The sequence below is a fragment of the Artibeus jamaicensis genome, unplaced genomic scaffold (genome assembly GCF_021234435.1).
Source record: "Artibeus jamaicensis isolate MK-2021 breed Jamaican fruit bat unplaced genomic scaffold, CSHL_Jam_final scaffold_833, whole genome shotgun sequence".
NCBI classification, from domain to species: Eukaryota; Metazoa; Chordata; class Mammalia; order Chiroptera; family Phyllostomidae; genus Artibeus; species Artibeus jamaicensis.
In genome coordinates, this window is record NW_026522056.1 from 26,676,043 (window position 1) to 26,698,320 (window position 22,278).

General features: G+C 42.3%; 1 long non-coding RNA gene across 2 annotated transcripts in view; it reads right to left on the minus strand.

Annotated features, from left to right (window-relative positions):
* Positions 1-221: 221 nt before the first annotated feature.
* LOC119050305 (uncharacterized) overlaps positions 222-22,278 on the minus strand; it is a 72,211-nt gene continuing 50,154 nt past the window's right edge. The window contains exons 3-4 of one of the 2 annotated variants that reach the window (XR_008390621.1): positions 776-1,029; positions 222-630 (exon numbers count right to left, since the gene is read on the minus strand). This is a non-coding gene — a long non-coding RNA (uncharacterized LOC119050305). The other variant, XR_005082725.2, reaches the window with a different exon arrangement.

Genomic DNA, 22,278 nt, shown 5'->3' on the forward strand with positions numbered 1-22,278 from the left:
TGGAACAGAAGGTGGCATACTCTCTAATTGATAGACGGCCTTAGACACTATCAAATATATTCAGTTTACAGATTGCTGTTTTTATAAGGATAATTCAATGTAAACCCTCTCTATCACAGAATAAGGAAACCAATGCAAAAAAGGTTTAAAATGCAATAACCATAAGAACTATCATTTATTTTTTTAATATTTTATTTATTTATTTTTAGAGAGTGGGGAAAGGAAAGGAGAAAGAGAGGGAAACATCAATGTGTGGTTGCCTCTCACATGCCCCCTACTGGGGACCTGGCCTGCAACCCAGGCATGTGCCCTGACTGGGGATCGAACCAATGACCCCTTGGTTAGCAGGCCAGCGCTCAATCCACAGAGCCACACCAGCCAGGGCACAACTATCATTCTTAAGGTTTTAAAACAAATTAAGTGAAGAAACTTCTGACAAAATGGTAAACCCCCGGCACATGGCCTTGAAGCTTGCTCTGTTTCATTTTCCAAGCACCCAAAACCCTGTGGTGCGTACTCTTGTGTGATCGCCAGCGAAGGGCATTTCATGAAAGGTCTGTCGGAACTGTGCACCTGAACTTACTAAGAGGAGGCGATAGCGACTGGCTTGTTCTCACCTGGCACCAGCTCCTGTGTAACAGAGAACATCAAATTTCAGAATCTATTCAAGGAAATACGAACTAATTGATTACAAAGAAACATCCCCACAGTAGGTCAACACCCTCTCTGCCATGCCCAACACTAGTGCTGATTTCTGAGTGATAATTAAATCAACCTTCTTCCTGCACAGATCTTGATTCTCGTCTCATAATATGGATGGAACAGTTGGTTCTTGGGGCTGACGTGTGACAGTCTTCGAAGTCACTGCACTGTGGGCTGTGGACCTCAGAAACTATTCAAGACACAATGACATGTTTGGGGCTCCTTTGAAAGAAAAGGAACCATTCTCTTCATTTTACCGTCTTTGGGCCATGCTTCAAACTGATGCCCAAGGGATTTGGGAGCTGGACAATTCTGCGAAGTGACAGTCTACAATGAAAGAAAAAGAGGGATAACTTCAACAAAATATGAACATTATAAAGTCAAATACGATGCAACATTCTTCTGAGATTCTGCAAACAATGGACTAATTCTTTGATTCTGTCAGATAAAATTAGAAATAAAAAGTTGCTTTGTTTTTTGTACTTTTTCTTTGTTTATTTTGTTTGTTCATTGAGTTTGCCTGTTTTTTTTTTTTAAATAGAGACAACCAGGGGAAAATGCACTCAAAATATCACTGTTTAGGTATATGTAGATAATATAGAAAACATTGTTAACAGATGAGATAGTGTAGCATATTCATGAATATATAGCTTTACATCTTTATTTTATTTTCTTAAAATTTCATTTAGCACTGGCCAGTGTGGCTCAGTGGATTGAATGCCAGGTTACAAACCAAAGGGTCACTGGTTCCATTCCCAATCAGGGCACCCACCTGGGTTGTGGGGTAGGTCCCCTGTAGGGGCCGAGTGACAGGCAACCACAAATTGATGTATCTCTCCCTCTGTTAACAGAGTAGTTGCCTCTCTCATGCCCCCTACCTACAACCTGGCCTGCAACCCAGGCATGTGCCCTGACTGGGAATCAAACCAGCAACCTTTTGGTTCACAGGCTGGGGCTCAATCCACTGAACCACACCAACCAGGGCTGTAGCTTGACATCTTTAAATGCATATCATCAAATTGACCCAAGTGGGTCAAACTGAGGCACTACTGACAATCAATAAGTATTTAGCCATTTTGACTGTCTACTTTACCTTTTATAACTTATGACAGGTTCTTTCTGTAAGCAATGCCATCTTAATTTCCTAAATGTATACTTTTATTTTCAATATCTAAGGATTATTAATACAAAGGGCCAATAAAATACTTTAAATTAGCAAATGATTTATTCAAAATGAAAACCCGAGAAGACGGTAAGACTTCCACATTATACTCTTACGAACTGGTGAACTTTCAAATGCTCTGAGTTCAGATCAATTTTAACAACCCACCTACACTGAGCAGATCACACTGACCTCTCTATGATTCATTAATGATCAAAAGCGGATCACTTCTGATTCCGGAAAACACTCCAGCAGCCTTGGGAGACGGATGCAGGACGAGATAAGCTTCCAGTCGCTCCCCTCACTCTAGCACCTCAGTGCTGCCCGGCCAAATTCTCATCCTATCAAAGGGCACTTCACCTGGGACTAAAGTTCTGTTCTCAACAGCTTAAGCCAAGAAGTTCCCTTCCAGTGAGAGGCAATTTGCCAACACATACCAAACACCTACTCTTCCTAACCACTTACACATGAATTTGCTAGCAAAAATGTTTTCATCTATCTGTTTATTCAGCATGCTGCAGGAGCATACATAAGGTTATATATCCATAAGAAGTATGTATATAACATTCATTAAGCCTGATATTTATCTGAAAATTTACATAAGTAAATTATGGGTGATACTTAGATTTTTAAGTCCTTAACATGTAGAGACCCTACACTGCACGCAGGGACAAACAGGTAAGTCGAAAATAATGCAAACCATGACCTCTGACCCTCAACCAGTCTAGCAGATAACATCACAGTTACATATCCACAAGGCACCCAGATTTCATGAATTCTAGACCTTTGCAGAATATACAGCGGGTATAATGTAAATATCTATTTTTCAAACTTGTGTTACGACCCCACGAAAATAATGTAACATGCCAATATTTTATAAGAATAGTCCTCACTGTATTTTATAGTTTGATAAAACATTTTTAACTAATCTCACCTCTCTCCAAGCCTGTAACCCCGTAACGTGTCCAGCAAAAACTGGCATTGAGGAGCAGGCTGTACATTATGCAGAAGATAATGGGCGAGCGTATTCCAGGGGTAAATTTATGGATGAGACGGTGCGACATGAACTGACCTGACTTCTGTCGGTAACACCTGGCTCCATCGGTTTTCTGACTCGTCACCTGTTCATACCACTCCTTGAGGCACAAGGAGACAGATGACTCTTGTAACAGCAAAACAATGGGCATTGTGTAAAAGACTCGGAAATTTTCTGCCACAAACTTCGGAAAAGGCTTGTTTTAAGTTTAGTGTTTTAACCTTATATATATTTTTCTTGTAACCTCTTAATAACATTTGTGCCAGAGTGGGCTTACTATGCCATCTTCAGGACAGTGGGAGAAAACAGCCCTGCGAAGGAACAGAATTCACTGTCCCTTATGGCTTTTTAAGTTATTATTTTAAGAATGCAGAAAGTTTTGTGTATGTTTTTATTTTAAAATTATAAAATGTGTGATTACAATTCTATTATAAAGCAAAATAATACAAAGTTTAATGTATGTGGGAATATAGGCATGACAATGTTTGCATGTAAATGCATACATGTAAATGCTCTGTGCGTGCATACATACGTTTCAAGTACTTTGCAGTCTGCACAGCACTTACATATTATCTCATTTTGTACTTACAGCATTCCTGTGAGGTAGGAGGAGCAGAAACTAACATAATCCCTGTAGGAATGAGAAAACTTAGGCGTAAAGACCTAAGTTAGTTTGTTCGAAGTTTCAAAGTTATTGAGCCACATAGCCAAGATTCGAGCCTACATCCTTGTACTCTAAGAAAAGAATTAGTTCTGCTGTCATAGTGATTATTTTAAAAATCAATGAAGAAACTTATATGTAACCTCTAAATGTTCTTTTTCAATAGTTTCTTAAATCATCTCTACTGATAGTTGGAATAAGTCCTGCATGGGATCGCCTCACACCAGGGCGGCAGGGTGTCTAGCTCAGTTACCCCTGAACTTGACTTAACTAAGACACCTGTAGTAAGACAGGACATACCTCATTAATAGAAAATGATAGTAGAATTCTACAAATCAATTCACAAATAGAAAAGAAATTGTCTACATGATAAACCAGAATATGCAAATACAAATTTGCCATTCTTCCCGCTCAGGGCGACCGCACACCCCGGTTTGCCTGGGACAGCGGTAATCACTCATAAAACACTTTAATGGTCCGCTGAGAACGGTTTATGAAGTACAGTGGTACAGCTGATCCGACGGTGTGAATGACAACCCACAGACAGACAGGCAGGTCCGTGAGAGCACCAGACAGGCAGAAATCCATTCACTGAACATGCATCCTGGAAACTCAGTCAGCTTACGATCAGAAAACACATGTTCCGATTCCAGCTTAGTCTTCCGTGAAGCTCCCGAATTTGTACAGATCTCCACCGGTCTCCAAGCCTCTATGTCCCTATACAAGGGAGATAATGCCTCCTCCCCAAGGTCTGTGTAGGACTAAATAAAACCACCTTGTGAATTCCACTAGAACTATGCCCGGCAGCCAAAACATTATGAATGAACGTTCATTATGAATCCGTAGCCGAACAGGAAAGACATCCAACAGAGAAGTTGTTGAGTGAATTTTAAGGGACAGGGCAGGCCTTACTTTTCTCTGTTTCGCTAACCTAATCAAATTCATCTATTTCTTTAAGTTGAACAATTCTCACAAACAAAGCAACAAAATATGGCTTTCCTTGGTGTGGAAGAAAAGACAGTAACCCGCTGGGTGCTGATTTGGATGCGGGCTCCATGGTGTCATAGGCGTTTCCACTGCAATGCCCCTTCCTAAAGATCCCGCTCCTCCGCTTATGAGGTGTGAGCCTGATTTGAAAGCCTCATGTAAGCCAGGATTGCACCCCCTAAAAACAAAGTATAAAAACATGTAAATATTCATACATGTGTGTGTAATACACACATATGTACAACTATACATACAACCTCAAGAGGTTTATGCAAGTCTCTGAAGCCTATATGATAGATTTTTGGTCACGAATTTCTAAACTCGGGCAATAGCATACTCTTTGTTAACCACATAATTTATGCAGTATTACAGATATTAAATGGCTGAAATAACTGTTTAATGAGGCAGCCTTCCTACATAGCTGCATAGTGATATCTTTCCACTCTGTTCCACGCTGGCTGGTCCCTTTACATTTTAGTCTATACTAACCTGTCTCGTTTAAGATAAGTAAATAAAGCTGATTTAACCAATTGTATTGGTTTTAGACGGTCAAGTTTGGAGTCCCTGCTGCAGAGTGGCAGCTTGGTTTCCAGACTCATACCACAGGGGCCAGATGACACCAGCGGCTGGTGAGTACCCTAAAGGAGGTGGGCCGGGAAGGGACAAGGCATGGAGCAGGGTGGACGGCGCTAGAGGAGCTGCATCTTGCTGGCACCCAGATCTGGGGCAGACCTGAGGGGACAACGTCCCCCACAAAGCCACTCTTGGTGTCTAAGTGGACCCTGTGGTTTGCATTTGCATGAAAATAAATGGTGGGTGAGAACAGACAGTGCTCAGTCTCCCTGAAAGAAAGCAATCTTGACACTTGACAATAGCCTAAAGGAAAAATCTTTTCTTAGCCAAAATTCCAAATAGAACAAGTGGGGAATGAGAGTGTATTCGAGGGTAAGTTTCAGCATTTATTCATATTGACTTTGTTTCCAAAAGGGTTTGAGAGGACTTCAAGAGGAATTAAGGATGTTTTTCAAATTACTTTGGAATTAAGTGCATTAGTGATGAATCACTTAGCATTGTGTAAGAATTGGTTCAATGGTAACACTCCAGGTGCACGAGAAGAGAGGGTAACTGAGTCCAAAGGTCTCCAGGACTCCGACGCCCAAGTCCCTATTCTGAGGAGGCCACGCGTGTCCCCGGAGATACCCACCATCTGAACGAAAGTCCAGTCGGGTGGTCTCTGCACTGCTGCTGGTGAGCAGAGAGGGGGCAGGAAGGCTGCACGCGTAGCACCTGCAGGTCGATTCCTGCTTCGATCCAGAAACACAGGCTGGGAAAACACTGATTCCGGAGTGTGCAGAGGAGAAGGGGACACAGACAAGAAACAATTAAGGTGACAAGAAAGGGCGTGGTGCTAGATATGAAAAGGCGATCCGAGGTACAAGAGAGAACATAGACCGAGGGAGAACGGATCAGAAGAGCGGGGCCGGGAGAGCTCAGGGGCCCTCGGGAAATGGGGCAGGGCCCGAGAAGGATGCTTTTTTTAAAAAAAACATTTTTAATTAACATTTGACTCTGAAGCAGAAGCAGAGAAGACAGCCACCTGCGTGACTCAGATCTCTGGGATGTGCCTTTGTCCTGTCGATTCGGCTGCCTAGATTGTTGCTGGCAAATTGTAGCTTATGGTGAGTTTTATACAGAGCAGGTTGCTTTGTTTAAAAAACACCTTTGGGCCCTGGCTGGTATAGCTCAGTGGATTGAGCTCGGGCCTGAGAACCAATCACGGTTCGATTCCCAGTCAGGGCACATGCCTGGGTTGCAGGCCGGTCGCCCCAGGGGATGCGCAAAGGGCAACCATACATTGATATTTCTCTCCCTTTCTCCTTCCCTTCCCCTCTAAAGATAAATAAATAAATTTAAAATAAAACACCTTTGAATATCCCAATTTAGTCACAAAAATGCTAATTGACAGTGTTGTCTTAAGGTGTCAAATCAAAGCCTGAATTAAGGGGCAGTTTGAGAGTGTTTATGAAAGTCAGTTTGAGAAAGAACATCAATGCCATTTTCCGACAGCCTACGGAGTGCGAACATTATGAACCCAACCACAGTTTACTAAAAGCCAGGCGATGCCTTGTTCATCATCCAGCTCCATGCAGGTCGCTGACAGTATCTGGTCACCGAAAAAATGGTTCCAATACGTGTGCACAGATGAAACGAGTTAGTTTGTTTCCTATGATTCGGACTGGGAAATTTAATAAGTTTCCACTGACAGCTATCCTGAAAATATAAAATACTTCTGAAAAAACAATAAATTGTTCTTTGAACATCACATAATTTCGATTAATAATCTATATCGCTGGCTTGTATATGTTTGGTATTAACCTTTCATTTGTTTTATATAAGCAAATAGGACTGTTTGAAGTAGCCCACAAATTGTCACCTTAAGAACATAAGAGGACACCGTCTCACTGCTGACATCCATAATTCTCAAGAATGTTCCCGGGAGCCTCTACATGAGACAGCGCTGTGTACCATCTATCACAGACACTGAGTCCGGCAGGGGAACATAAAGACTCTCCCCGTGAGGGTTAGAGCACAGGAGAGAGGAGAGGTCGTGGGTGGGCGTGCGCGTGAGTGTGGCTCTAGAGTAAGGACCTACTTACCAAACACACACCAATTAATCATTTCGTGCCTTTTGAAGCCATTTCAGCTGATGTATTTGGAAGACAGGTTTCTAACACTCAGAGTTCTGGTGGTCTACATGAATGTGTGTCCGTAAAATCTCCACAGCGAAGCCCGACTCTGTCTGCAAGGCACCCTTCACTTGTGCCCCTTCCGAGTGCCCCTTCCAACGTGCAGTTGCAGACCTGAGACCTAAGCTCAGCTCTCTTCCGGTGGTTGATGTCCCAGCCGTCTGCGGGAACCTGAGGATTAGAGCGTCCTCCATTTTATTCTAAGGCACATTCCCGTGCTTCTGCTCATTCTTGTGCTGCTTGGGTAACCCCGAATATGTACACGCCACATTGGATGTGAAGGAAGTGCACGCATCCAAATGTTAAGTCCTTCTCCTCTACGCCAGCCACTGCGCTATGTGTGCCAGCCTCACTCACAGTGGCACAGGGCCGTGTGACCGGGGACTGGGGGTGGGAGGTGGGCAGACAGGGTGCAGCCCCTGGCCAGCTTTGCCCCAGTTCGTCCATCTCCAGGAATCTCGAACGCCTCTGAGCCACTAGCTAAAGGCACGCAGCATCCCTTCTGCTACCTGCCTCTGAGACCCCAATCTATACCCTAATTGGAGCCACCGACACCTTGGGTTGTCCGTGCCGACAGCACACGTACTTGACTGTGATTCATGGCTGCCGGGGACGGACGGGATGAGATGCTACTGTACATTGTTTTCCCATCTTCGTGTGAGCCGACTTCCCCCTTCAAGGAGCTGAGGGCATTGATATTCTGATTTCATAAATAAGTAACAATCCATGTGGGAACAGAACTCACAGGGCAGGAAGACCCCAGAAGAAGAGCTTGTCTCAGATTTTGAAAGATGGATGTTGTATATATGTTAGTCCTGAATAAGACCTACAACACATCTTGTTTTTCCAAGCTTCTTCACAAAAATGAAAGTGGATGCCCTGTGGTTTTAAATGAATAGCCTAAAGTGACGTACACAGTTGGGGGAAGAATGAGAACAATAACCTTGACCTTTACGCTGGGTCACCCTGGAAGACAGCAGTGACTTCTGGGTACTTTGCATAACCTGCATTTTCCTTAGAAAGTGAATGGCACAGAAGCCTGCAAAGAACAGAGGAGGAGGAGAATTTAGTAAAAACTCTTAGAATTTAAAGGGCAGCATCAAAATTGCCAGCTGCCTTTTCTCTTTCTGCTCCAAAACATTCCCAAATCACTCCATAGAATGAGTGATGTAGCCAGTGCATCCCAGCCCTGTGGTTGGCACACGGGTGACCGTCCTGGGGGGTAGGGGACGAGGGCTGGAAGTCTAGAGTCAGGCTCGTTTTCCGTCACCAAGGGGCTGCTGGGACCGCCATCATCCATGTAGCCAAGCACGCTATATCCTATTCTTTCCCATACATGCCATGGCAAGAAAAGGGTTGGAACGAGCACTAACCCAGAGAAAACCTGAAGCCTTGGCAGGAGTGTTGGAATGTATGAGCCTTAAGGACCCTGTCTGCCTGAAGGACAGGAGAGATCCGTCTCTTCAAATGGAGCTGAGAGGTGAGCAGCTTGTGTCCCCCAGGCTGTTAATGGACCTCAGTCTTGGGAGCAATGATGTATCAGCAAAGGTACCTTAATATTTGCTGCAAATATAAGTGCCCACTCAGTCCACGTTTTTTTTTTTTCAATCCAGAGGCTGGTGCATTGTGTTCCACAAGCCAAAGCCAGATCAGCGACAGTTTGTGCGGATACAACTTCGTTAGCACACACCCATGCCTGTTCCCTAGTGCACTGCTAGGGCAGACGTCTCACACTGCAGCAGGTGCAGTGCCCAGGGCCGAGCCACAGGGCCCGCACGGCCAACGTGCTCACCACCCGGCCCACCCAGTTACAGAAGAAACTGGCCAGCCCGTCCTACCGTGATGTCACCAGGAGTAATGCACACGTTTTGCCCAAATTTCTGAGAGATGCACGTTATACATGGGTGGCACTCAATCTGTATCTATACAAATGTTTCTAATTCTTTTCTTTCTTTTTTTTTAAAGATTTTATTTATTTATCTTTAGAGGGGAAAGGAAGGAGAGAGGGAGAGAACTGGCCTGCAACCCAGGCATGTGCCCTGACTGGGAATCGAACCGTGGTTGCTTGGTTCCCAGGCCCGTGCTCAATCCACTGAGCTACACCAGCCAGGCTCTAATTCTTTTCTTTATGCTTGTGCATTAAAAGTATAACTCTAGAAAGCAATGCCGATATCTGTATGCAAAATAACACCCTGGAATATGATCATTGGTTTTGATTCTAAATATAAATACATAAAAAACTGAATTAAAAAATTAAAATGGAAGATTTTTTTTCCCTGCAAGTTTGGGTCAAACACATGGTGTGCATTATACATGGAAAAACACAGTCATATATCAAGATCTCTATTCTTAATTTCCTATGTATATACTTGTGTCATTTCAGACTTAATGATCTAGGTTTGGGGCTTCAGTCTCAACATCAATGATAAAGACAATATTTTCTACATGTAGTTACTTGAGGAAAACCTCTCAGTGACAGAAACGTCACAGTGCGGTGTGACAAGCTCTGCCACGTCACTCAGGTCAGCCCGTCCCCGCAGGGTGAATCATCAGGGGGCCAAAGGGGGCTCCAGGTTGTGAAGAAAGTGATAAAGTGAGAAAATACTTCCCTTAGAAACAAGTGCCAAATTGAGTCTTGGAGCTCTCATCAAATAAATACTGTCCTTTTTATTTAATCCATTTCAGTGTCTTTTTATGCAAATAAAGAAAAAGTGTGTTTGTTTTCTATAGACTGAATAATATACTTTTTGAAAATAGCACCCCAGTTTAATCTTACAAAACAAGAGGGATGACCTGCGACAGTCCAGCTGGCTTTTCAGAACCAGCCCCTCAGATCTGCTTACTGCTTGGTGCTAATACTGCAGTAGATTTTGTTTTCTCTTTGTTTGTTTGGATTTTAAATCGTACTTGGCTTGAGACTTTTTTTCCTGCATTAAGAAGTGTTGTCATAGTCTAAGGTCCCTGAAGGCGGGGAGGGTGCCTTTCATCCCTTCCTATCACCTGTACTTTATACAGTGTCCGGTACAAAAAAAATCTTACATTGTTGTTGAGTTCATGGTTCAATTCATAAGTGACTCAAATAGTAAATATATATTTATTTTACATCTTAATTCAAGATTTTTCTGACTGTAGTAAAGTGTCCTTCTACCTTTATAATTTTTAGTGCTGAACATATGGAAATCTAGCATATAAAAGAAAGGGCACTAATGACAGCTTGCTCTTCAAAACTGGTAAGTTAGTTACATTTACTCGAATTTTTATAGTAAACTGATCTCTAAACGTCACTGGGTCAATGTGCCAACTATTGGCACATGTATTTCACAATCAGATGATCTCCTTCACCTAAACATAATGTAATCATGTGTCCCTTTCAATTATGCAATGAACCCTGATGACTGAATTTGGTAGTTTAAGGCTAAAAATAAAACAAAACCAAAGCAGATATCTCTTATAGAATCTTCCAACCACACATCTGATAAGGGGCTAATATCTAAAATAAGTAAGTAACTGCAACTCAAAAGCAAAAAATAAACTAATAACTCAATATCGAAAATGGGCTAAGGAGTTGAACACACATTTCTTCAAAAAAGGCACATGCACGGCCAACAGGTACATGAAAAGTACTAAGCATCACAGATCATTAGGAAAATGCAAACCAAGATCAGGAGCTATCACCTCACCCCTGTCAGGACGGCTACTATCAAAAACGACGAGTGTTGGTGAAGTCGCGGAGCATCGGGACGCTTGCACACTACTGTTGGGAATGCCAAATGGTGCGGCCCCTAAGAAACACAGCGTGAACGCTTCTCAACACACTAAAAGTAGAGCTGCCATGTGATCCGGCCATCCCATTCTGGGTCCTCATCCCCAGGAACTGAATTCAGGTCTCAGAGAGAGACTCACAGTCCATGTTCATTGCAGCACTATTGACAACGGCCAAGATTTGGGAACAACTTACATGTCCATCAACAGATGGCAGGTCACAGAAAAGGTGGCAGTACAAACAGCAGAACACTATTCAACCTTCAAAAGGAAGGAAGTTGTACAATACACAGAAATGTGGACCAACCTTGAGGACATTACGCTGAGTAAACTAAGTCACAGAAGGGCAAGGGCTTCATGATTCTGCACAGACTGGGAGGGACAACAGGAGGCTCACAGTTGTGAACACACGAAACACAGAGTTTATTATTGTGGCATTTATTGCTGTATTTTCCATCCAAACAACTGTTACTCTCCCTTTGCCCCACCCTGTATGTGGTATCTAAAATAGTCCAATTCGGAGAATGGAGGACCGAAATGGCGGTGGGCAGGGCCTGAGCAGGGACGGGAAGTCTCTAGTAATGGTTACTAGTAAAAACGTTGAAATTAAGCGAGATGAAGAAGTCCTACAGGTGGGCTGAACACCCCTGCACCAACGGGCAGCAACACGTGTTGGAGAAGTAAAACTTTAGGAAGGCAGAGCTCAGGCTAATAGTTCAGACCGGGATAAAATACATTTTAAAAAATTAGATCACTTTATATGTTGCACTCTCATTTTTTCGAAAAGAAATCTAAATTTTATAAAGAATACAAAATAAGACTCCTGAAATAGCACAGCAGATTATGAAAAAGCTAGACTTTGCTCTTTTCCCAAGTCGTCCAAACACTTGGTAAGGCAGCACCATGGTGTAACAGTGGCTGGCTTCAACGTTCTCTCAGAGCAAGTTCCAAGGTCATCAGTCTGTTCTGGTTAAACTTCATGTGGGCAACTTGAGAGCAGCTGGTGGGCTTTAGGGAGCAGGGGAGAAATGAGTGCCCCTCTCTCCAGTCCCCCATGCATGTTGCATTACAGGTAAAAAAAAATGAATATGTTCTTTTTTCACTGAGAAAGAAGACATGAGTTTAACGTTTACAAATGGCCATTAAACAAGGTTTTTACAGCACGTCTGGTATTAGACCTCAGATATTGATAAACTAAAGTTGCTTCATTTAGACTGATGACTAATTCCAGTTTTGTTCTGCTGAGATAAATTTTCTATCCCCAAGAAGTACGAACTCCCTCTTTATCTCTCTCTCATTCTCTCAAGAAAATTCTATCAGTAAAGATGAAAGGGAGCCCCCTTTAGTTTGATTAATATCACACCTGAATTATTATAGTCACTTCCTTAATTGTGATATTTGATAAATGTTTTTTCTCCAAAGTAATCAATAACATCATGAAAAATGGTTGTACAGTCTGGAATATGTATCAAAACTTGCTTAAGAACAACTGGGAAATACGTTACTTAAATATATATCATAAAAATGCTGATGCATTCAAATTGGAACCTAATTTAATTGAGTCACTGATTCGAAATAAAATTTCCTATCAGGAAATGCCATTATTCAAAAACTAATTCTGCACCTTCAAGGAACTTTTACCATTTCCTTCCAGGAGATGTCAACAGCTCTGAAAAGCAGGGAGGAACTGTCACGGCTACTGAGAGGTTATTTGTTCAAACAATGTTTTGTTACCTCTGCTAAAAGGCTGTAGCTGAAGAGACTTTTATTAAACTTCAAAAAGTGTCACTTTTTCTTAACAAAGACACCAGAACCACCAATTAGTTCTTCCAAATATAGTCAGGGAACGGTGAGGGAGTTCTGTGAGTCTGTAAGCCGGGGGAGGGTCCCCAGCAGGGGTGGCTGTTAGGAAACCTACCTGGGAACATGGAGCAGGCCAGCTTCCGACATCGGGGCTTGGAGGCGGAATAACAACCCTGAAAGGACTGCAGATCTTGGTGTGTGGATTATTTACTCAGCATGCGATCGCCAGCGTTAGCAAAAGGGGGGAGTGGGGAACAGAAGTTGGAGGTTTAGCGAAGTTCAGAAGAGAAAGTGGGACAGCGAGCCCATCCTGCTGGCACAAAGCGAAGCTGCTGCTGCAGCCAAGGCAAAGGCCTGGCCTCTGTGGGCCGGGGAAGGTCTGAGGTCTTCTGAAGGGCAAATAGCCCTGAGCAATTCTGCACACGTCTGATGCCCCATGGAAAGTTTTTGAACAATTAATATGGGGCATTTTCCCTACAATGGATGTGTTCGGCAAGTCAGAGCTACTTGGCCGGCCTGCCTATTTGAGGAAGGGGTTAAGAGCAACCCTACCAGCCGTATAAACAACAAATGCTGTTATCAGCCACAGAGGCAAGGGGGCAGAGAGATGGTTATTTTGCTGATCACAGTTTTTTTTAAAAAGGGGGGGAAATGAGGGGAGGAGCTCATTCTTCCAGAAACCTTTGTCAGGGAAGCAAAAACTGTTGAAATGCATCTGATAGGAAAGAATTCACTCAGATCCTGTCTGAAACGCAGACCGTGACTTTGTGAGAATGCCTAATAAAATTTTTTAGCATATAACTATGCTGTCAATTGAACTTGAGAATTTAAGAAGCATTTTAACTTAAAGGTCCATCCCAACTACTAATCCATCATTTTTTAGGCTACTCTTGTTATAAATTATAGTAGTAAAACTCAGATAACCCCGACTCTCTAACAAAGTCGAACCAAACATCACACAGAACAGTTAATGCAGAGATTTGAAATGAGACACATTCCTCAACACTGGTGTTTTTGTACTTCCACCCCTGGTCCCAGCACTATGTTCTCATAGTATGGGAGTAGAGGACACCCATGACATCATGGCAGGGTGTTATTAAGTGCTCATGGCACAGATTTCCCCAGGTCCCTTTGATGCTACCATTCAAAAGGTCGTGGCCCTTCCCCAGATGTGTAACGCTAGAATGTTCCACATTCACTTTGCTCTGAAATAGAACAATGGAAAAAGAAAAGGGTGAAACACTTAAAAAAAAAAACAACTCTGAGTCTAACTATAGGACTCATCACACATTTATTTTTTTATTTTTTCCAACAAATGGGAAATGAGTGCTGTACACATTCACCAGCCAGGAATGCAGGGTCATTCTCAAGCACAACATAAAATGCCCCAGCTGATGATTCACAGGCTTACACATTATAAGAGTATCTTGGGATGTTCTCCAGAAATATTAGGATGTAGGTTAAATAACACCTATAAAAGATGAAGAACGGATCTCAAAGTATAAGTGCCACAGTTATGAAATATATCCTGTGTGCTTTTGCATGTGAACATTTTACTAAGTAAATACTATAAATGAAATTGTTGCCATAAAGTTCCCATTACGCTCTGCTATTATTTTTAAACCAACATTTGCTTGCTTTTATTTAGAATGTGTACTCACATTTGCTTTCCAAGTCAATGTCTTGGTTCTGATAAATTAATTAAACAAGAAGGCATTAGACTGAGGGAGCTGTAATGCCATGATATCCTAAGTAAGCAGACCAAAATCTAAGCCTGAAACAGCCTCAAGGTGAGGAAATCAAACTGCTAAACATGACCAACCACGGCCACGCAGCCAGTCAAAAATCGCTTACTTTCCTTCTGCCACTTACTTTCCTAACCATTTCCAGTTTGGCACTGTCCAATAGCAATCGATTCTCTGCTCAAATGAACTCAATTTTTTTTTAATTGAATTTATTGGGTGTCCTTGGTTAACAAAATTATGTAGGTTTCGGGCATACAACTCCGCAACACGTCATCTGTATATTATACTGTGTGCTCCCCACCCCAAGTCAAGTCTTCCGTCACCATTTTCCACCCCCTCTCACCCTCCCCCACCTCTCCCCACTCCCTTGTCCCTCTGGTCATCCCCAAGCTGTTATCTGTGTCTATCAGCTATTTGGGTTTTGGTTTGTCTGTTTCTCATTTTTTGTTTTGGCTTCCTCCTTTCACCTTTTTCATCCATGCCCCACTTTACCTTTTAAAATCTGGGGTTATAACAGAGAACCCAAAGAGACCCCCCCACAACTTCTGCATAGGAGCTTTCAGGCCTCCCTTGAGCCTCCTTTTTTTGGACCCCATCCAGAAACCAGTCAGGATCAGACTGGGTCTGACTTGGAAACTGGACTGAGTCTGGGGCCACTGTGGGTCCGGCCTAAGCTGGACTGTGTGTCCAGTGTAAGACCTCAGGAGAGTCAAATCGTGTTTAAGGCTGAACGAGTAGGTTAACCTCACCAAAGATAACCCTGAATCCCAGCGGCCACCGTGGAGCACTTTTAACCTAGATCAATGCACCCATTTCGGAAACGTCCTGGAGCAAAGGGGTCTCGGCCAGGCACTCCCCGTAAAGGCTGCAGGGAAAGTTACGTTTCCTCCTCTGCAGTTTCTGGTGACCAGAATGAGACCCACTGGGACACCCTACTCACTCCAGAGCCTTTAGGTGGGATTCCGGAGACACTGGCAGAAGCCAGCCGAGTGGGAATTCCGACCAATCTCTTCTAGACATCCCTTGACGGTGCCCGGTCAAGAGAAGAAGGTAAAATTTCATATCCTTTCCTTTTCAGATTCACATTGCTAGCAAAAATCACCTGTCAGAATGAGATCTTTGAGTTGCTGCCCATGAATTAGCCTTTGGGTACCCACTGGTGGTGCATGCCTTCTCTGCCAGGGACAGCCACTGCTTGCTTGTCTCGTCTTTGACCTGGGAACTTGGCTTGGTGACTGTCAGGTTGGGAGTGCCCACATATGTCTGGACAGAAATGGGTGTTGCACTCCTTTGTAGCTAGATATGGCCAGACTGGAATGTGGTTTGCACTTTACTTATCGCTAGGATCCTACGGACTGTGCCGCTCTCGGGGAAGTTGTCTCAGTCTTTCTTCCCTTGTTTTCCTCTGGGCCTTGGGCGGGTGCGTCCTCAGCACCCTTTTTGAGGACGGCTCCTGTGCCCAGGGCTTTGTTCAATACTGTCAGGAAAGTTTACGGTTTGTTCCAACTGAAACTTGACAAGATATTTGAACGGATTTCTTTTTAAAGTAGTTCAGAAGTTGGCCCAATGGGAAGCTGATATTCAGAGCCTCATGATCTTCCTCCCTAAGTTAAAATAAAACTAAGTATCAAGTCTGGCTCGTCAATTGTACAACATCTACCATATTAATGTAACATATTAATAATAGAGAAAACTGGGGGCGGGGTACCCGGGAACTCTCTGTACTACCTTCACAAATTCTCTGTAAATATAAAACTTCTAAAGTTAAACCTTTATGTTAAAAGTAAATGAAGCTTTAAAATTTATTTTAATAGTCATATATTTCTTATTATCTCATATTTTCTCAATTAAAACAGGAATTTATTATATCTTTTCAGGATACATTTATTTTTCTATTTAGTATAGGCCCATCCTACAGTATCAAAGTAACTAAAATATCACGTCCATTAAACTTAAAGTACAATTTCATAATTCTAAAGATTTTCCAATTTTAAAATATCTAGAGGTGATTTAAAAGTCATTATTAATTATATAGATCAGGAGCTATTTCAAATAAACTGGATTCCTATTCACGTGTTAAGCATTGTCATATAAATATCTGAAGCCTTCTAGAAAAGATAACATTATGTCTTTTAAATATGCTGATGAAATAGTGGCAAGATTTATACCATGACCAAACAAAGAAGAAAAATCTAAATGTTACATTTGGTCAGAAGGCTCTGCCTATGAAAAAGATGAATGAGAATAAAGCTTCTAGGTTTCAGCATCTTTAAAATAATTTTGCACCAAAATTTAATTCAGGTAATATAATAGGACGAGGAAGATCAGGAAGTGTAAATACACCTAAATTACAATCTTGTGCCCAATAACTAATTACATCACGATGCATCAGTGCCAGTTCCAGCTCTGCTTTGCTTCAAAAGCAAACAGAAAGCCGCATAGCCCAGTCTCTGAGGGGTTAACATCTCTGTATTAGTTTGCGTTAAATGGTTCTGTACATTTTATATATAGATACACACTTTTCCCTTCTAACGTATATTAACTTTATTTACAAATATTACCATAGAACTTACTCTGCTGGCTGTTTATTGATTTCCTGTTTCCTCTCTGAAGCACCTGGCTCACTTGGCTTGTTGATGGTTTCATCGATTTTCTGTTTCCTCCGGGACGGGGGAGGAGGGCTTGCAAACAGGCCATCCACTCGGCAGGAGTAAGATGTGAAGTTGTGAGTGTTCCTAGGGAATTTCACCATGAAACTTCTTACTTTGATTTCCATAGAAAGTAGAGGTTTTTTCCTTCCGTATTGCACAGCATTGTACTGACACTTTATTTTGCATTTAAGCGTGTTATCCTACAGATTAACTTGACAAGAAAAATGTGATCCTTGAGTGATTTAAATGTATCACCATATTAATTTCCATCACAGTGAATTCTCAAGCCTCATAAGATATATATAAAATCTTGAAATTTGTGACAATGTAAATAATATCAGAATTATGAATTTCCCATATACCACCCCTGAAAGTAAATACTGGAACAATTCAAGAAATTATCGTCATCACCCTAATAGGGGAGAAGGAGCCCACAGTTTACTAGAATGTGGATTTCTGGCTTACTGGAATGATATCATCTATCTGAGTTAGAAGGAAAATCGGGCTTCTAACTTTTGTAAGAGAATACAGGTCTGTGTGCTGTCTGCATGGAACCACCCATGCAGATGCCACGCGGCACTAGTCGAATGTAGGAGAGGCAAGTGACTTTCTGGGGTTGCTGTGTAAGGGATGTAATAGCCTTACACAGCAACCCCAGGTCTGCTCAGTCCAACTGAGCAGCCACTAGATACTCACAGCTACTGAACATTTAAAGTATCCCTACTACGAATACAGATGCTATAGACATGTGAAACGCATACTGAATTACCAATGAAAAGAGAATACTATACAGGGTCGGGCAGAAGCATTGCCATTGACTGTGGTAGGTCAGGTACGTGACTGTGTCACACGAGATGAACAGCAATTTGAACATTTTACCTAAAATACCATATGAGGCGCTTGAGTGTGATATTGTTATGTCACAGAACTACATGCTTATGACTTTGTAATCAAAGACTTTTATGTAATAAAAAAGCAGTGTTATTTGTGCCAGATTCTGTATTATGCCAATGATGATACATTTACTATATGTTGAAATAGTATTTTGGATACACTGGGATAAACAGAATACAGGATTAAAATTTATTTTACCTTAAATTTGTTTGTTTGTTTGTTTGTTGTTGTTATTGTTGTTTTAGTGGGCCCACTAGGAAATAGGAATTAGCTGCCCTGGCTGGTGTAGCTCAGTGGATTGAGCGTGGGCCTATGGTTCGATTCCCAGTCAGGGCACATGCCTGGGTTGCAGGCCAGTTCCCTGCAGGCCAGTTCCCAGCAGGGGATGCATGAAAGGCAACCATACATTGATGTTTCTCTCCCTCTCTCCTTCCCCCCTTCCCCTCTAAAGATAAATAAAATATTTTTTTTTAAAAAGAATTAGCTAAGTGACGTGCGCTCTACAGGGTCCAGCACAAGTAACACCGCATTTCTAGTGGACGGTGTCGTTCTGGAGCCTCGGGGCTCCATTCCCAGGACGGACCTTGTGACAGAACGGGCTCTAATGAATGAGCCATACTGAGCTTTCCTCAGATCAGGTGACCTCTGGTCTGCCCAGCAAGGTTCCCACACACTCCCAGTGGTGTTCGCTCTCTGCTGCTTCTCTGGCTGTCCTGTTTCTTAACAAAACATAGAAACAGTGAGTCCAGAGTTTGTATTAGTAACAAAAATATAAAATTTAAACATCAGTGATCATATAAGTGATAATGATACTCACATTCATGGGCAGAAAACATGCATACTTATGGTATGGGACTCAATGGGGTGTGTATTGCATGTGTCTTTCTAGTTAGTGCTCGAACATTTGCCTGAGGGCCTGTGTTCTATTGTAGAAAAGAACTCTGCGTGTATGATGCATATCTAGAAAATAAGAAACAAGATTTATGTGCTGTAAAAAAGTATTCAAAACTAAAGATTCCGAGTGGAGACCTGTTTTGCCAGCTTTTTGGAGGGTGGTAAAGGCAACAGATAACAACAGCCAATCACTTAGAAATGGGATGGAGAAGCAGGAGCGTAATTTAGAAGAGGCAGCTGCGACCTGGCAGCAGATGGTCAGCCTGCCTCCAGGCGGCTTCAGTGTAGAAGAGCAGGAGTCAGCTGACCACAGGAAGGCAGCAGAGAGGGACACACCCAGCTGAAGACCACCCCAGCATCTCATGCGGTTGTGTTTGTTTGTTTGTTCGTTTGTTTTGTTTTATGGGGAAGGGAGATTTGTTTGTTTCTCTAATTACAATAGAGGAGTTCAAGCTATGCCCCACATGCCTGATCACTGCAATGGCACAAGGAACTTGACAACAAGAAAACTAAGTAAAACATGCAGGATCATATCAATAAAGGAATGCTAGTTTATTTCACCATGTTGTGTACCTGTTCCCAGTTTTAAGTTTTGGAATCTAAATTCAGTTTTGAAGTTCTTGCCATTAAAAGGCAAATGGGATTAAGACATACTCTGAAGTTTGCATGGCAGTACCCACATTTGCTGTGGACCCCAGAACTAAGATCCAAGACCTGGTCTTGAACGCGTTGCAGCCTAAGGTAAACACAATGTGCCCTATAATATCATTTCCTACCAACGGCACGTTTTGTGATATAGCAGTTAGAAAACAATGCCTCTATCATAAGTCTTACTGGAGTAGAGGTTTGAATAATTTTTGAAGGCCTAAACAGTACATGTGTGAAATCTTGTATCAGTGAAAACAGAATAAATGTGTTCCCTTCTGATTCCCTCTTTGTCGTAAACCCAGTCACGCTCACGTTAATCTAATGACTTTTGAACTACACAGTGGATTACTTTGTGATTCTACCCCCGCCCCCGCCTTCCCCAGTGATCTCTTATGTTTTTTTAAACCATTAGTTAGTTCTCCAAAAAAAGTTGCGTGGGCCTGTGTAACATGATTCTCTGCTGGCAGTGATCTGGTCAACTGGTCAACCAAAGAGACCTGGTTTGGAGAATCTGACCAGGAAACCAGAACAAGGGGTATAAAAGGGGACCTTACTGCCAGTCAGAAAAACAAATGTTTTAAAGTCTTCTTAAAATGAAGAAAAACAATTCCACTCTATAATCACCTCCATTTTTACACACTGGGAAACTGCTATGAAAAAGTTAGAATTATAATTTTGCTAATGTTATAAGCTTCCAAGGAGGTCAGTAACAGAAAGTGAAATGACAGTGTTGTGTTTGGGCTGTGAGTTGAATATACTGTCTTATCTCAACAGAAAATGTTTTACCTTAATGGAACTCAAGCATTCCCTAATTAAAGAAGAAAGAAGCATTTGCTTTTTAGTCCTCCGACCTTTTATATATTCTTTACTTTGAAAATGTGCCTATAATATATTCAAAAATAAGAATTAAGCCTAAAAAATGGTACATAGACTTGAATAAAGTCCAAAAAATGTCTTTACATTTTGTCCAAATCCTTAATATCCCTGCACCTGTTTTCCTTACTTAAAATAATGATAATAATTAAAACTTCGTGAAAATAAATAGTAAATAGAGAACTGGTTTGAAGCACATATAACTTCATGTGAGCACTTTTAACAAAGAAATCATCTGATAACTTGAATGAACAGTCTTAAAACACTGGCAATAAAGAAAAAAATCCTGTAATAGTTTGCTCACCCTACAACTAGCACACATTCAAATGAAAAAAAAAAAAGGCCTCCAATTTAATTCCCAAGTCTATCTTGTATATGAAAAAGTACCCTTCACTTAGACTATTTTAAATGATATCTGGTCAATTTGCTTTACAAATGATTCCTTTCAGATCTTTCGAGATCACGTAGACAGAAACCCCCTCATTTTCCGTTTACTCCACAGCACTCAGCAATTCGTCCCGACATGCACTCACGTCTAACCAGAGCAATAAAAATATGCATCTGAAACCAGCTGCCCATCACAGCAGCTAGAAATCTCCAAAGGCAGCCTGGCAGTTTTCTAAGTATCAGAAGTAATCTTCCACCAGAGTGCCTCAAAGCCTACAGACAGGCAGTGCCTTCTGTAAGTCTCCAGACCTATGGCGGGGCGGAGAGACTGAGTCTGTGTCCTGGCTGGATCAGCTCAGGTCTAAGAATCTCTGAGCCACGTCGGTGAACTGATGTGCTTGGACTCAGCCATCCCGCCCTGATACGGGAGTCGCACTACACAGGGACAGGGAGAAGTCCCGTCGGTCTCACTGCTGTGGGAAGTATCACCTTCGTTCTCACTCATTCTCCCTTAGAAGCAGAGGGTATTACATCAGTGAAAACATATTGGGGATAAAATGTACTTCAACACATCTCCTACTTTACATATTAGAAAATGACATGCAAGAGGATTAGATTAGAACCAAGAGGCCAAAAGCCCACAGTTCGTGGGAAAGCCAGGCTTTCTCATGCCTAATTCGCAATATTCGTCTAAAGCAGAATGTGGCCTGAACCAGGAGTTAGTGGCACGACCCAGCTGACATGAAGGTGCAGAGAAGAGCGTGTGCTCCTCTAGCCTGGACATCACAGACGGGTCACCGCACCCCTCCCAGATCCGGGTTCCTGTCACGTGCTGCTTGAAGCTCCGCCTCTTACACTTTTAAGTCATCGCAGTGTGAACCCGCATAGTATAAGACCGATGAGGGGATGGCACCCTGGGTGCTACCGACCTGCTCAGCATCATCCTCTTCCCTCTGCCAGGCTTATTAAAAACCAAACGATGAAGAATGAAAACAGGCTGGACTGCGTGGGTGTGCTGCCTCCCGGGTGCGAAATATAATACAGACGCGTTGAGTTTCGTCACAATATCTAGAGAGTCTTTGTTTCAGGTCTGTGTGATTCAAGTTAGTGTTCTCCTCTCCCAGGGGGGCCAAATAATGAAGAAGCAGGGGTTTTTCTGAGTAAAGGTGGAAAAAGGCCTCTATGTATAGTTGCAGCCAGACTATACGTAGAGATCTTTTTGTTGTACAGGTACCAAAGATCACTAGATCCACTTTATATTTTCTGTATTTTTCTCAAAACTATTAGTTCTGGTAAAATGTAGTGAAGTCTAACAACTAGACCCCT